The sequence below is a fragment of the Lissotriton vulgaris genome, chromosome 9 (genome assembly GCF_964263255.1).
Source record: "Lissotriton vulgaris chromosome 9, aLisVul1.2, whole genome shotgun sequence".
NCBI classification, from domain to species: Eukaryota; Metazoa; Chordata; class Amphibia; order Caudata; family Salamandridae; genus Lissotriton; species Lissotriton vulgaris.
Genome location: NC_141697.1, coordinates 965276281 through 965286912, shown reverse-complemented (window position 1 = coordinate 965286912; position 10632 = coordinate 965276281). Strand labels below are relative to the sequence as shown.

General features: G+C 42.7%; 1 pseudogene; it reads right to left on the bottom strand.

Annotated features, from left to right (window-relative positions):
* Window positions 1–6044: 6044 nt before the first annotated feature.
* Window positions 6045–8224, bottom strand: LOC147692621 (uncharacterized; annotated as a pseudogene).
* Window positions 8225–10632: the final 2408 nt, after the last annotated feature.

The following is a 10632-nucleotide window of genomic DNA, read 5'->3' as shown; positions in this document are numbered from 1 at the left end:
AAACCAAAACACAGCACCTGACGAGTACACGATTAACTGGATACGAATTAACCCTGTTTGCTCCACATATAACTATTAAACGATGTGCTACCTTGAATCCAGCCACGTTACTACCCCTCCCTTCGAATGCACCAAGCAATGATGTACATGATTGTATATTTCGGACCGAATAGGAAACGACGGGACGGATAGACCTCACAGATTCTCCACTATCTGACCCCGAAGGAGAATAGTATGTGGATGGCCCGTGTTTCAAGTTACCAGATGGCACCACAACAGCTACGTATGCCATCACTACCCTTCATAGCATAGTTGAAACTGCACGAGTGCCCTATTTTCAGCGCAAGCAGCTGAGTTAATAGTGTTGCTTCGAGCCTGTGAAGTAAGTGAAGGACTGGAAGTAAATATTTACACAGATAGTCAGTACGCCTTTGGCGTTGTGCATAGTTTTGGCTGCCTCTGGACGGAGAGAGGGTTCCTCATATCCCATGGTCAGAGAATACAGCATGGTGCTTTAATTTTACGATTGCTGACAGCCCTAACCTTGCCCAAAAATGGTGCAGTAATTAAATGTAGTGCGCACAAAGCAGTAGTGGATGAAGTAGTTAAGGGAATGCGTTTGCAGATCAGGTTGAGAAGGAAACTGCGAAATCCAAAATGTCCACCTTGTTCGTGACAACATCAGCCAAATGGTTAGCAGAAACAGAAATGTTTGATAATACAATGGAGAGTGTCCGGGTCATACAGAATGAAGCAACTCCCACAGAATTAGACCATTGGGAGAAAGAAATAGGGACATTGGATGAGAATAATTGCTGGGTTGATGTGACAGACAAACAAAGATGGGTATTACCCAATGCATTAGTCTATGCTGTAGTCACCCTGGCCCATGGGTCGGCTCACATTGGGGCGAAAGGAATTTGTGCTCTACTGGATCCTGTATGGAATAATCCCAATATTGCAAAAACAGCGGCCCATTTGGTTATATATTGTATGGTTTGTTTACAACATAATCCAGGAGGGAGGGAATCTGTGCTTCACTGCTTACTGGAAGCTTTGCACCACCCACGTTACCCTCCGAGGTGCTCCAAATGGATTATATTCAGTTGGAGCGAGTTAACAATCTAAAATATGTCCTAGTGGTAGTGTGTGCCTTTAGCAAATGGGCGGAGGCTTACCCCACCAAGGAAAATACTGCCCTGGCCACAGCAAAAGCTTTGATCAAAGTGTATTTCCCAAGATATGGGATTCCTCAAGTGATTTGGTCAGACAACGGGAAACATTTTAACGCAGAATTAGTGAAATGTGTTGTAATGGATTACATATCACTCAGAAATTTCATGCAGCCCGACACCCCCAGTCTGCAGGATTAGTTGAGAAATATATATATATTTTTTTTTATATATTTATTGGCAAATTCATACGCAATACAAATTCCAGGAGAAAAACAGAATACAAAAAATTATATCAATTCATGTCGTAGCTTGAGTAATACAGATAGAGTAAGAGACATTTAAAGTATCATTGGCACAGTAACAATATACAAAAGGAAAAAGGTCAGGTAAGCAGAGAAATATATAAATAAAATTGATTAATCACTGGCAGAAACTGAATAACTCCTCTCATTAGTGTACCATCTACTGATGGGGTCCCAGATCTGTGCTCCAACTGCTCTTGCTTTTCTACCTCTAGTAGCATATATTGCAATTTCTTGTTTATAAATTGAGAGGAATCGACTTAGCCACATACGAAAAGTAGGGGGTTCCGGGTCTTTCCAACGAGCTGCCAGAATGATACGAAAAACGGCATACCCCAGAAAAACAACCGCTTGTTCCTCACTATTGTGACCCAAAGATTCATCATGGCCTAATATATACAGAGTTAATGAGTCTCTTATCTGATGTCCAAAGACCTGGGCCCAAAACTCCAGTATCATGGTCTTTAACCTTGTCAGTTCCGAGCATTCTGAGAACATATGTAGTAGATTGGCCAGTGGTTGTTTACATCTTGGGCAATTATCGTCGGCTCGGAGACCCCAAGTAAATAATTTTGCCGGTGTGTAATATAAATTGTATATAACTCTATAGTATTGTGCTTTTAAGTTGGAAGCTATAAAGTATTTTGCCGATAGAGCAATTGAGAAATCAATATCTACATTGGGGTTTGATAGTTTTATAGCCCAGGATTGTTCGGTTCGTTCAAGATCATCAGGGGTTTTATCCATTAACATCTGATAAAGAGCCCCTATTCTTGTAGTTTTTTTACCTATAGATTCAAGAAGTGGCAAGTTATCTAGTATTGTTATTATTGGTATAACGTTATGAATGCTCGACAATATTTGAAAATATTTGAGGAAATCATAAGTGGGAATGGCGTATTTTTCTTGAAAAGATTCAAAAGAGGTGGGGATATTATGTCCTAAAAAGTCACCGACTGTACTGATACCTAAACGCTCCCACCTCTGCGAGGTAGTATCATTAAGAGAGGGGGAGATAATCTTGCTATGCCACAAAGGGGTATATTTTGTAAAAGTGGGAATAGATAGGTATTTGGAAATAGCTTTCCATACAGCCCATGCATCTAGAACTGTCTTCAGTTTAATTTTTTTGTAATACGAGGACTCTACCTGCCTTAAAAATAACCCCTTACACTTATCGCCAAGGCTAAGTTCATAGATCGAAGGGATCTATGAGTCTGGGGGCAAAGAGAGGATTTTTTACCAGTTAGTAAAGGGTCCATAGATTGAATTAATGTTGCCCATAGGTATAGTTCTAGATTAGGAATAGCTAGTCCTCCTCTGTCCTGTGGTAGCGGAATCCAACGGAGGGCTCTTCTAATCTTACCACAACTCCACATAAATTTAGAGATGGTAGAATTGATGGTCTTAATGAAGTTAGCTCCAGCTAACAACGGGATTGCTCTAAAAAGGTAGAGAATCCGTGGAAAGATGTTCATTTTTATATAGTTTGCCCTTCCAATTATAGATAGATGTAGGTTGTCTATTCTTTTAAGATCTTTTTTAATTTTATCAATAAGGAGGGTGTAGTTTAGATGGTTAATTTTATCTACCTCAGTAGAGAGGCATATTCCTAAATATGTAGCTTCTTTAACTTTAAGAGGACTCTCATATTGAATATTTTTAGTAGCTAATACCATAGTTTTATCCCTATTTAGGGAATATCCTGAATAGGTGCCAAAGGCCTGGGTAACTAATTCAATTTCCCGAATTGCACCGGCAGGATTGGTGGTCATAACGGCCACATCATCAGCATATGCCATGACTTTGGTGGAATATGAGCCTACTTTAACTGGTTGGATTGAAGGTGTCGACAAGAGTTTTAGGATAAGGGGATCTATGTACAAGGCAAACAAAATCGGGGAACATGGACACCCCTGCCTTGTACCTCTTTGTACCTCAATAAACTCTGACTCAGCACTGCATATAGAAGTTTTTGCCCTAGGGTTGGAATATATGGCTTTAATGGCTTTAATAAAGTTGTTTCCAAAGTTCTTTCGTTCCAAGATGTTCCATAGAAACTGCCATGATACTCGATCGAAAGCCTTTTCGGCGTCGAGGAGAATCATCGCCATCTCGCCCCCCGTGGTGCCCATGATATCAAAAAGGGTAATGGCTCTCCGGGTATGATCTGTAGTGCCCTTTCCGGGAATAAAGCCGTGTTGCCAAGGGGATACGAGATGTTTGATGACCCTACTCAGCCGATTAGCTAGTACTTTGGCGTAGAGCTTTGAATCAGAGTTTATCAAGGATATCGGCCTATATGATGATGGGAGATGAGGTGGTTTTCCTTTTTTGTGGAAAATTACTATATTCGTTTGTTTCCAGGAGTCCGTCGGGATTGAGTGGTACTGTACTTCAAGAAACAAATCTAATAAAAAGGGTGTTATTTGACTACCTAAGATTTTATATAAGTCTAGGGGAATTTTGTCGGGGCCTGCCGCTTTACCATTGGCAAGTTCGGATAGGGCAATCTCTACCTCAGTAAGCGTGATTTCTCTGTCCAGATTTGCTCTAATCTCGTCATCGATCATAGTGCTTGAATCTTGATCTGGGAGCCAGCTGTTCAAAAATGTTGTGATATCAGCATCAGAGTATGAAACATCACTGTGATAGAGTTTCTGATAGTATTTTTGGAATACATTTACAATATCCTGCGTGGATGTATATTCCTTGCCCTCAAATTCAATCATCTTTATACTACTATATGATTGTATTTGGCGTGTTCGTAATGATAGCTGCCTACCAACATTTTCCCCTGACTCATATAGCTTGGTTTTATTTACCTGATAGGTTTCGGCAGCTTTCTGGATTAAGGAGTTGTTAATTTCATTCTTTAGAATCAGTATTTTTAACAGTTTCTAAAGTTGAGTCACCCTGACCTATCTGAGTGGCATGATAGGTCTCAAGATCAGAACGTTCTTGCATGAGCTGTGCATTAACATTATCCTCTTTCTTCCTTTTATTAGCTACGAATGAAATGGTTTCTCCCCTTAATGCAGCTTTAAAACAATCCCAGACAATTATCCTTGACGCACTGAACCTATTACAATCAAAAAAACCTTGAGCCCATCTTTTAATGTATGTTGTATACTCCTGATTGACCAAGAGTCTTCTATCAAAGGTCCATTTGGTCTTTGGTTTTACCAATTTGGCAGTATCAAAGATAAAAGTAAGTGCGTTATGGTCCGAAATTGTTTTGGGGGACTTAGTTATATCAATAATACTTAACCCTCCAAAGATGACATAACGTAATCAATTCGGACATATTTGTTGTGGGGATGAGAAAAATATATGTGACAATCAGTGTTTTTACCTGACAGATCCCACATATCAAATAGGTTATGACTTTCCATCAGCTGCCTTAGTGCATTAAATACCTTTGGTTTGCGCCCTTTATAGCTTAAGGACAGGCAGTTATCGACGAGCACTCCTACATCAATATTAAAGTCCCCACAAAAAATTAGTGGACCTGTCCAGGAGGCCAATTCGATTTCTAGCTCTTGAAAAATAGTAGGATCATCAATGTTTGAACCATATATTGCACATATCGTAAGACCAAATTTTAGCTGAGCTATGGCCCATCTGCCGTTTTTATCAGCCAATCTGCGAGTCGGGAGGCCCATTATAGGTTTAGCTAAAATAGCTACTCCTCTGGTTTTAGACGATTGGGATGTGGCTACCATGAGGTTATACCCAGGTAATTTGAGTAGATCTCTGTCGGCAGCTGTGATGTGTGTTTCTTGTAGGCAGAGTATGTCTACAGGGTTCTGACGTGTTAGTTGAAATAACTGAGCCCTTTTGCTTCTATCATTAAGTCCTGCCACATTCCATGAACATAAACTCACTCTCCCCATTTAATATGATACAAACCTATCCCGGTTTTAATATATTGATCACGTGAATAACAGCTAACCTTATGTTTTATACTGGTTCTTTGCTTTCTACCATATTGATGCCAATCAAAATAAAATCTTTGCATGTGTTTTACCTTTCGAGTGAATTTGCACATTTTTTTGCGTCCCCCCCCCCCCTTTTCCTACCCTCCCCCTCCCCATTCCCCCCCCCCCACAATCCACCCAATGAGGCATTTAGACTCTAGCAAGAGTCTGTTGTGATGGAGAGACACCCCTACCCAGTGCCACACATATAAATTTAATATCTTGTTAGAACCCATAATTGGGCTAAAGAAAGAGGTGCAAAAACAAAAAAAAAACAAAAGACAAATATAAAAAGGGAATGGGACCTTATATATGACCTTATAAAAAACATTAAGGACCCTATCAAGAGAGATCAATACAGATGAAGCTCCAGCTACCACTGAATCTGAGAAGCTAGATAGTCCCAGAGCCGGTTAGGAAATATCTGGAAATATAGAATACGTAATACCATTAAAGATACTTTTATAACTATTTCCTGAATCAGATAGATTTCTAAATCCTAAACTTGTATATCGATCGGTTGGCTTTAATTCCACCAAGTTTGAACAATAAGGTCCAGTGTCATACAGAAATGGTTAAATGTAGCTTTAGTTCAGACTATCTAGGAAATCTTTTGCTTTGATTTCCGAGGTGAAGAACTTGATTTGGCCCTTATAGATGACTTTAAGAGTGGCAGGATTATTCAGATAAACCTGAGTATTTTTCTCCAGAAAAGGCTTAATCAATTGACGGAGCTGCCACCTCCGCTCCACTGTAGTGTGGCAAAAATCGGGCCTTACAAGGTATGAGATTTCACCTCTAGATCGGTGGGCATCTGGTCTTGCTTTCTCTGCGATAGCTTGGCGAAGAAGGAAGTTACCAAAATACACTAAGATTGCCCTTGGATATTTGCCCTGCGAGATTGAGGCCCTTACTGTGGGCGGTGTTCTGTGGACGCGTTGGACCTCTAGCTCCCAGTTCCAGGTGGACAATTCAGGGAATGTATCTTTGAATAGCTGGATCACAAATACGCGTATATTGTCACCCTCAATTTTTTCCGGAATACCTAGAATTCTAAGGTTGTTACGTCGCATACGATTTTACATTTCCTCCAGTTTCCACCTAACATCCTTAAGTTCTGCATCATGAGCGTCTACTTGCTCTTTAACACCAGTGGCTTCAGCTTCATTAATTACTATGCGATCCTCCATATCAATCAATCTTGCATTAGAGGCTGCTACTGATTTAGAGAGTTTGCGCACTATGCCTTGAACTTTGTGTAATGCTTGTTGAGCCCTACGCCCATCCTTTGAGGTCTGTTCTCTATGGGAGGCTATTGCTTGAAGCACCGTGTCCATAACAGATGTTAAGGTGGCATTTTACTGTTCAAGAAAAGGGGTGTCTCCAATATGGGCTCTGGAGGAGGGATCCTGTGAACCAGAGGCTATTGCTGGAGAATAATCCCAGAGCAAACCATCAGCACCGTGATGGCTTTTTTCTTTCTTAGCACTGTATGTCTCCTATCTCTGGATTCGCCTATGGCAGCATCAGGGTCGCTTTCCTGTGAGCTCACGTTGGATCCTGTATGAAGATCAGGGTCAGAGTAGGAATAGGAGTCTGAGTCTGAGTCTGTGTCTAGGTCTTGAGACAATATGGGATCCTCAGCCCCCTCAGAGATAGTGAAAAATTCGGATGGTTCTTTGTCTGTGTCCGACACTAAACCCGTCCTCCCTTTAAGATCACATGGAGGGACCACTAGAACCTGATCGCTACTTAGATGCAGCAGAGAGTTAGCATCCTCGTTAATTAGGCTAGAAGAAACAGTCATAGGAGGCAGGATATTCGTCTGGGGCTGCACTGGAGTTAGTACTGCATTATTAAGGCTCAAAAAGAATATGGCATTGTGGAGGGTGGAAGTAGCCTGTGCTAGATGTGATATAACTGCAGGCCTACCTTCCTTCTGGATCTGTTCCGGACCACCCTGCGCTGGTCTAAGCCCATCTGCTATTGCTACTTGCGTTGTTAATCTTGCAGGAGTTCTTTCTGTTCCTTCTGTTCCAGGCACTCCTGGCGCGTCCATTGATCCGCCATTCGCCTGGGCGTGTGCAGTGCCCTGTTTCACCACGGCTGGGTCAGCTTCTGCAACCTCTGTAGAAACTGCCGCTCCAGAGGCTGAGACTGACGCTCCAGGAAGAGCAGGAAGGGCAGACAGCAAATCCGCATTAGTGAGAGCAGCGGGAGCCGCTGCAATCAGCGTCCCGCTTGTTGCGTGGTAGGCAGAGGGGGAGGGAGGAATCACCGCAGGAGCGGAGCCGGCGGGTGTTTTTCGTAGTAAGTCCATCACTGAGGGGCCTGGGGCCGGGCCTGGTGTAGTTGGTGTTTTTGTCGCCTTGGGATGTTTTTGAGCTATCTGTGCTTGTGTAACATCGGGGCCGGTAACTTCATCGGCCACAGATCCGCCAGCGCCGGCGCGTCTTGCTGCCAGTTTAAGGTCGCGGAGGGCTTGCTTAGCCACTCGAGTTTTGGAGGCGGCTGCGACCGCTGCTGCATTTTTCGGGGCCATCTCCTCTGTGAGACCAGCAGAATCCGTCTCCGCCACGATGATGGATTGCTTCTGTGGTTTGCCACCTCCGTACCGGATACTGGCAAGGTCCTTATTTATTCGGAGCTGCGAAAAGAATCTCAGCAGCGCAAAGCCGAGAACAGAGGCCACCAAACGAAGATGTGAGCGAGACCTCCCTGTTAGAGATGGTGGACCAGCTAATCCTGCCGGGTAGGTTCCATGCATTATTTGTATCCACTGCCCCGCTTATGATAAAATCTTCATGTTTTCCTTAGTATTCACCAAAGTAGGTCCCTATTCTTTCGCCAGGACACCTCCTAGCCCATGGATTTAAGGCACTGGTCAGAGGACGTCTCACAGCGGTCTAGGGAGCCGCCGCCATCTTGCCTTTCCGGGATCTCCCTGAGCGGATTAGTTGAGAAATATAATGGAATTTTGAAAATGAAAATGGCTAAAATACAAGAGGAAACCCGGTTAAAATGATCTGATGCGCTTCCTTTAGCATTAATGTCTATACGAGTTACACCACACTCTTGAGCTGGACTGTCCCCCTATGAAGTTATTTTTGGACGGCCAGCTAATGTATGGGGTGTCCCTAGACCAAAATCTTTCCGTGACATTGAGTACCCTATGATGACAGATTATTTGTATACTTTGACTAAAGATTTGCGTTCCATTCATCAACAGGTGTCAGCAGTACTGCAGCCGCCTCCAGGGGGTCCTGGACAATGTTTGGAACCTGGCGACTGGGTGTTAATCCGGAATTACCAGCGGAAGTCTAGTCTGGAGCCTCAATGGACCAAACCTTATCAAGTCCTCCTGGCAACCCCAACAGCAGTAAAGGTGGACGGAAAGCGACATTGGACGCACGTGGCGCATACTAAAAGGTTGCCTCTCCCGCTTCCGTATGACCAGCAGAAAAGTGGAGATATCCTGACCCAGGAAGGAGAGCGGGTAATATACTTTGTTCCTTTCTCTGACGCCCTCCAAGTTGGTGAAGGGCAAGAGGAGGGAGTTGTAGAATCTCCGGGAGCTCCGATAACAGCGCCAGCAGAGTTGGGTGCTGAACCAGAAGCCCATCCTATTCCTGTTGTAGGGAATGCACCTTTCCCTGTTTTGTTCTCCGATCAGGAGGAACCTAGGAGCATATTACCAACGAGTAGCGATATTTATCACTAACTAGGCTTTGCAACGATTTTTTTATCGCTAAGCATCGCCGGAAATTATCGCTGAGATAACTTGCTATTAGCAACGTTTATCTCAGAAGTGATAAAAATCCTCACCCTAACTGCCAAATGAGAGATTATCGCTGGAAAACCAACGATAATCTCTTGAAGTTTGGCGTTAGCTTGATGATAGGGGCTCACAAACTTAGCCATGATATCCACCTTCCATAGGATATCATGGCTAAGTCAGGAAATTACCAGGTGTAAAAAAAGCAGCTCTAACCGCGGTTAGCCCTGCTTTTTTTTTTATCACTAACAGGGTTAGCGATATCCTTGATAATAGGAGAAATGTCACTTGACAACATTTCTCCTATTATTTTTCCTTGGAACGCCCCCTTTGCATCTCATTAGAGATGCAAGGGAAGCGTAGAGAAAAAGTATGCTAACATGCAAATTTGCGTGTTAGCACCCTGTTGCTGATAGGGAGATAATTTTATCTCCGCTTTCTTGGCATTTAAAGCCAAAAAAGTGCAGAGATAAATCCCTTGATATAATATGCCCCCTGGTCGTTTGCGGTACAACCTGCGGCCCAGAAAACACCGTGGCATCTCAGATGAAGGTGTTAGGAGATAGGAAAGAGTTGTAGGATTCACTATAAGCTATCTGAGGTATTGAGCGAGACACTGGACTGAACTCGATGAGAGCTTGGAACATTTGATTTTGCTCTAAAGAAAGACAATATTGCATCAACAAGGCCCAGGTTGCAACTTCTTCAAGGGTTATATTGCTAAAATAACTCCAACGCCAGGATTGCTTTAAAAATCTTTTTGATGAACGATAGGAGCCTGCCTGTGAGGCTCTAGATGGACACAGGGAAGCAGAACCCTCTAGCAGGCCGGATTGCGCAGCCCCAGATTAGTATTGTACTTTTAGCTAGCATGTATCCCTTTGCTCGTTTCGTTCCCGTTGAGGAACTCCCTTTTGTACCCCGTCGTCAACTTGATTATATTTCTGTCTTCTCCAGTTGGACGTCACGTGTAAAAATATGCTTTGTAGTCAGCATTACTGTTTTATTGATTATTTTAATGAGTGTATTTGTATATTTAGAATTTCAATATCCTGCGCATAAGGTTATTGGGAATACCACTCCTCCACTTGAGCATGTGTTTTATACGATGGCCCCACATAAAGAGAGACATCGCCAGACTTATAGTAAAAATGTTTTCATTGAAATGTAACATCAAACTCATAATGCTACCAACACTACAATTTGTTGGGTTTGTGGTCTCTTACCCTCTGTTATGCATAGGCACGATCAGTTTATTTCTCTACCTTTATCATATTTGGGAAGTTGCAAATCTTGGTCTAAATTGTTTCCCGTAATGTACATGCACTACTTAATAGATCAGCAACCATATTCTGAAAAGGATTACGACATGATCCTAGCGTATATAGAAGTGCATCAAG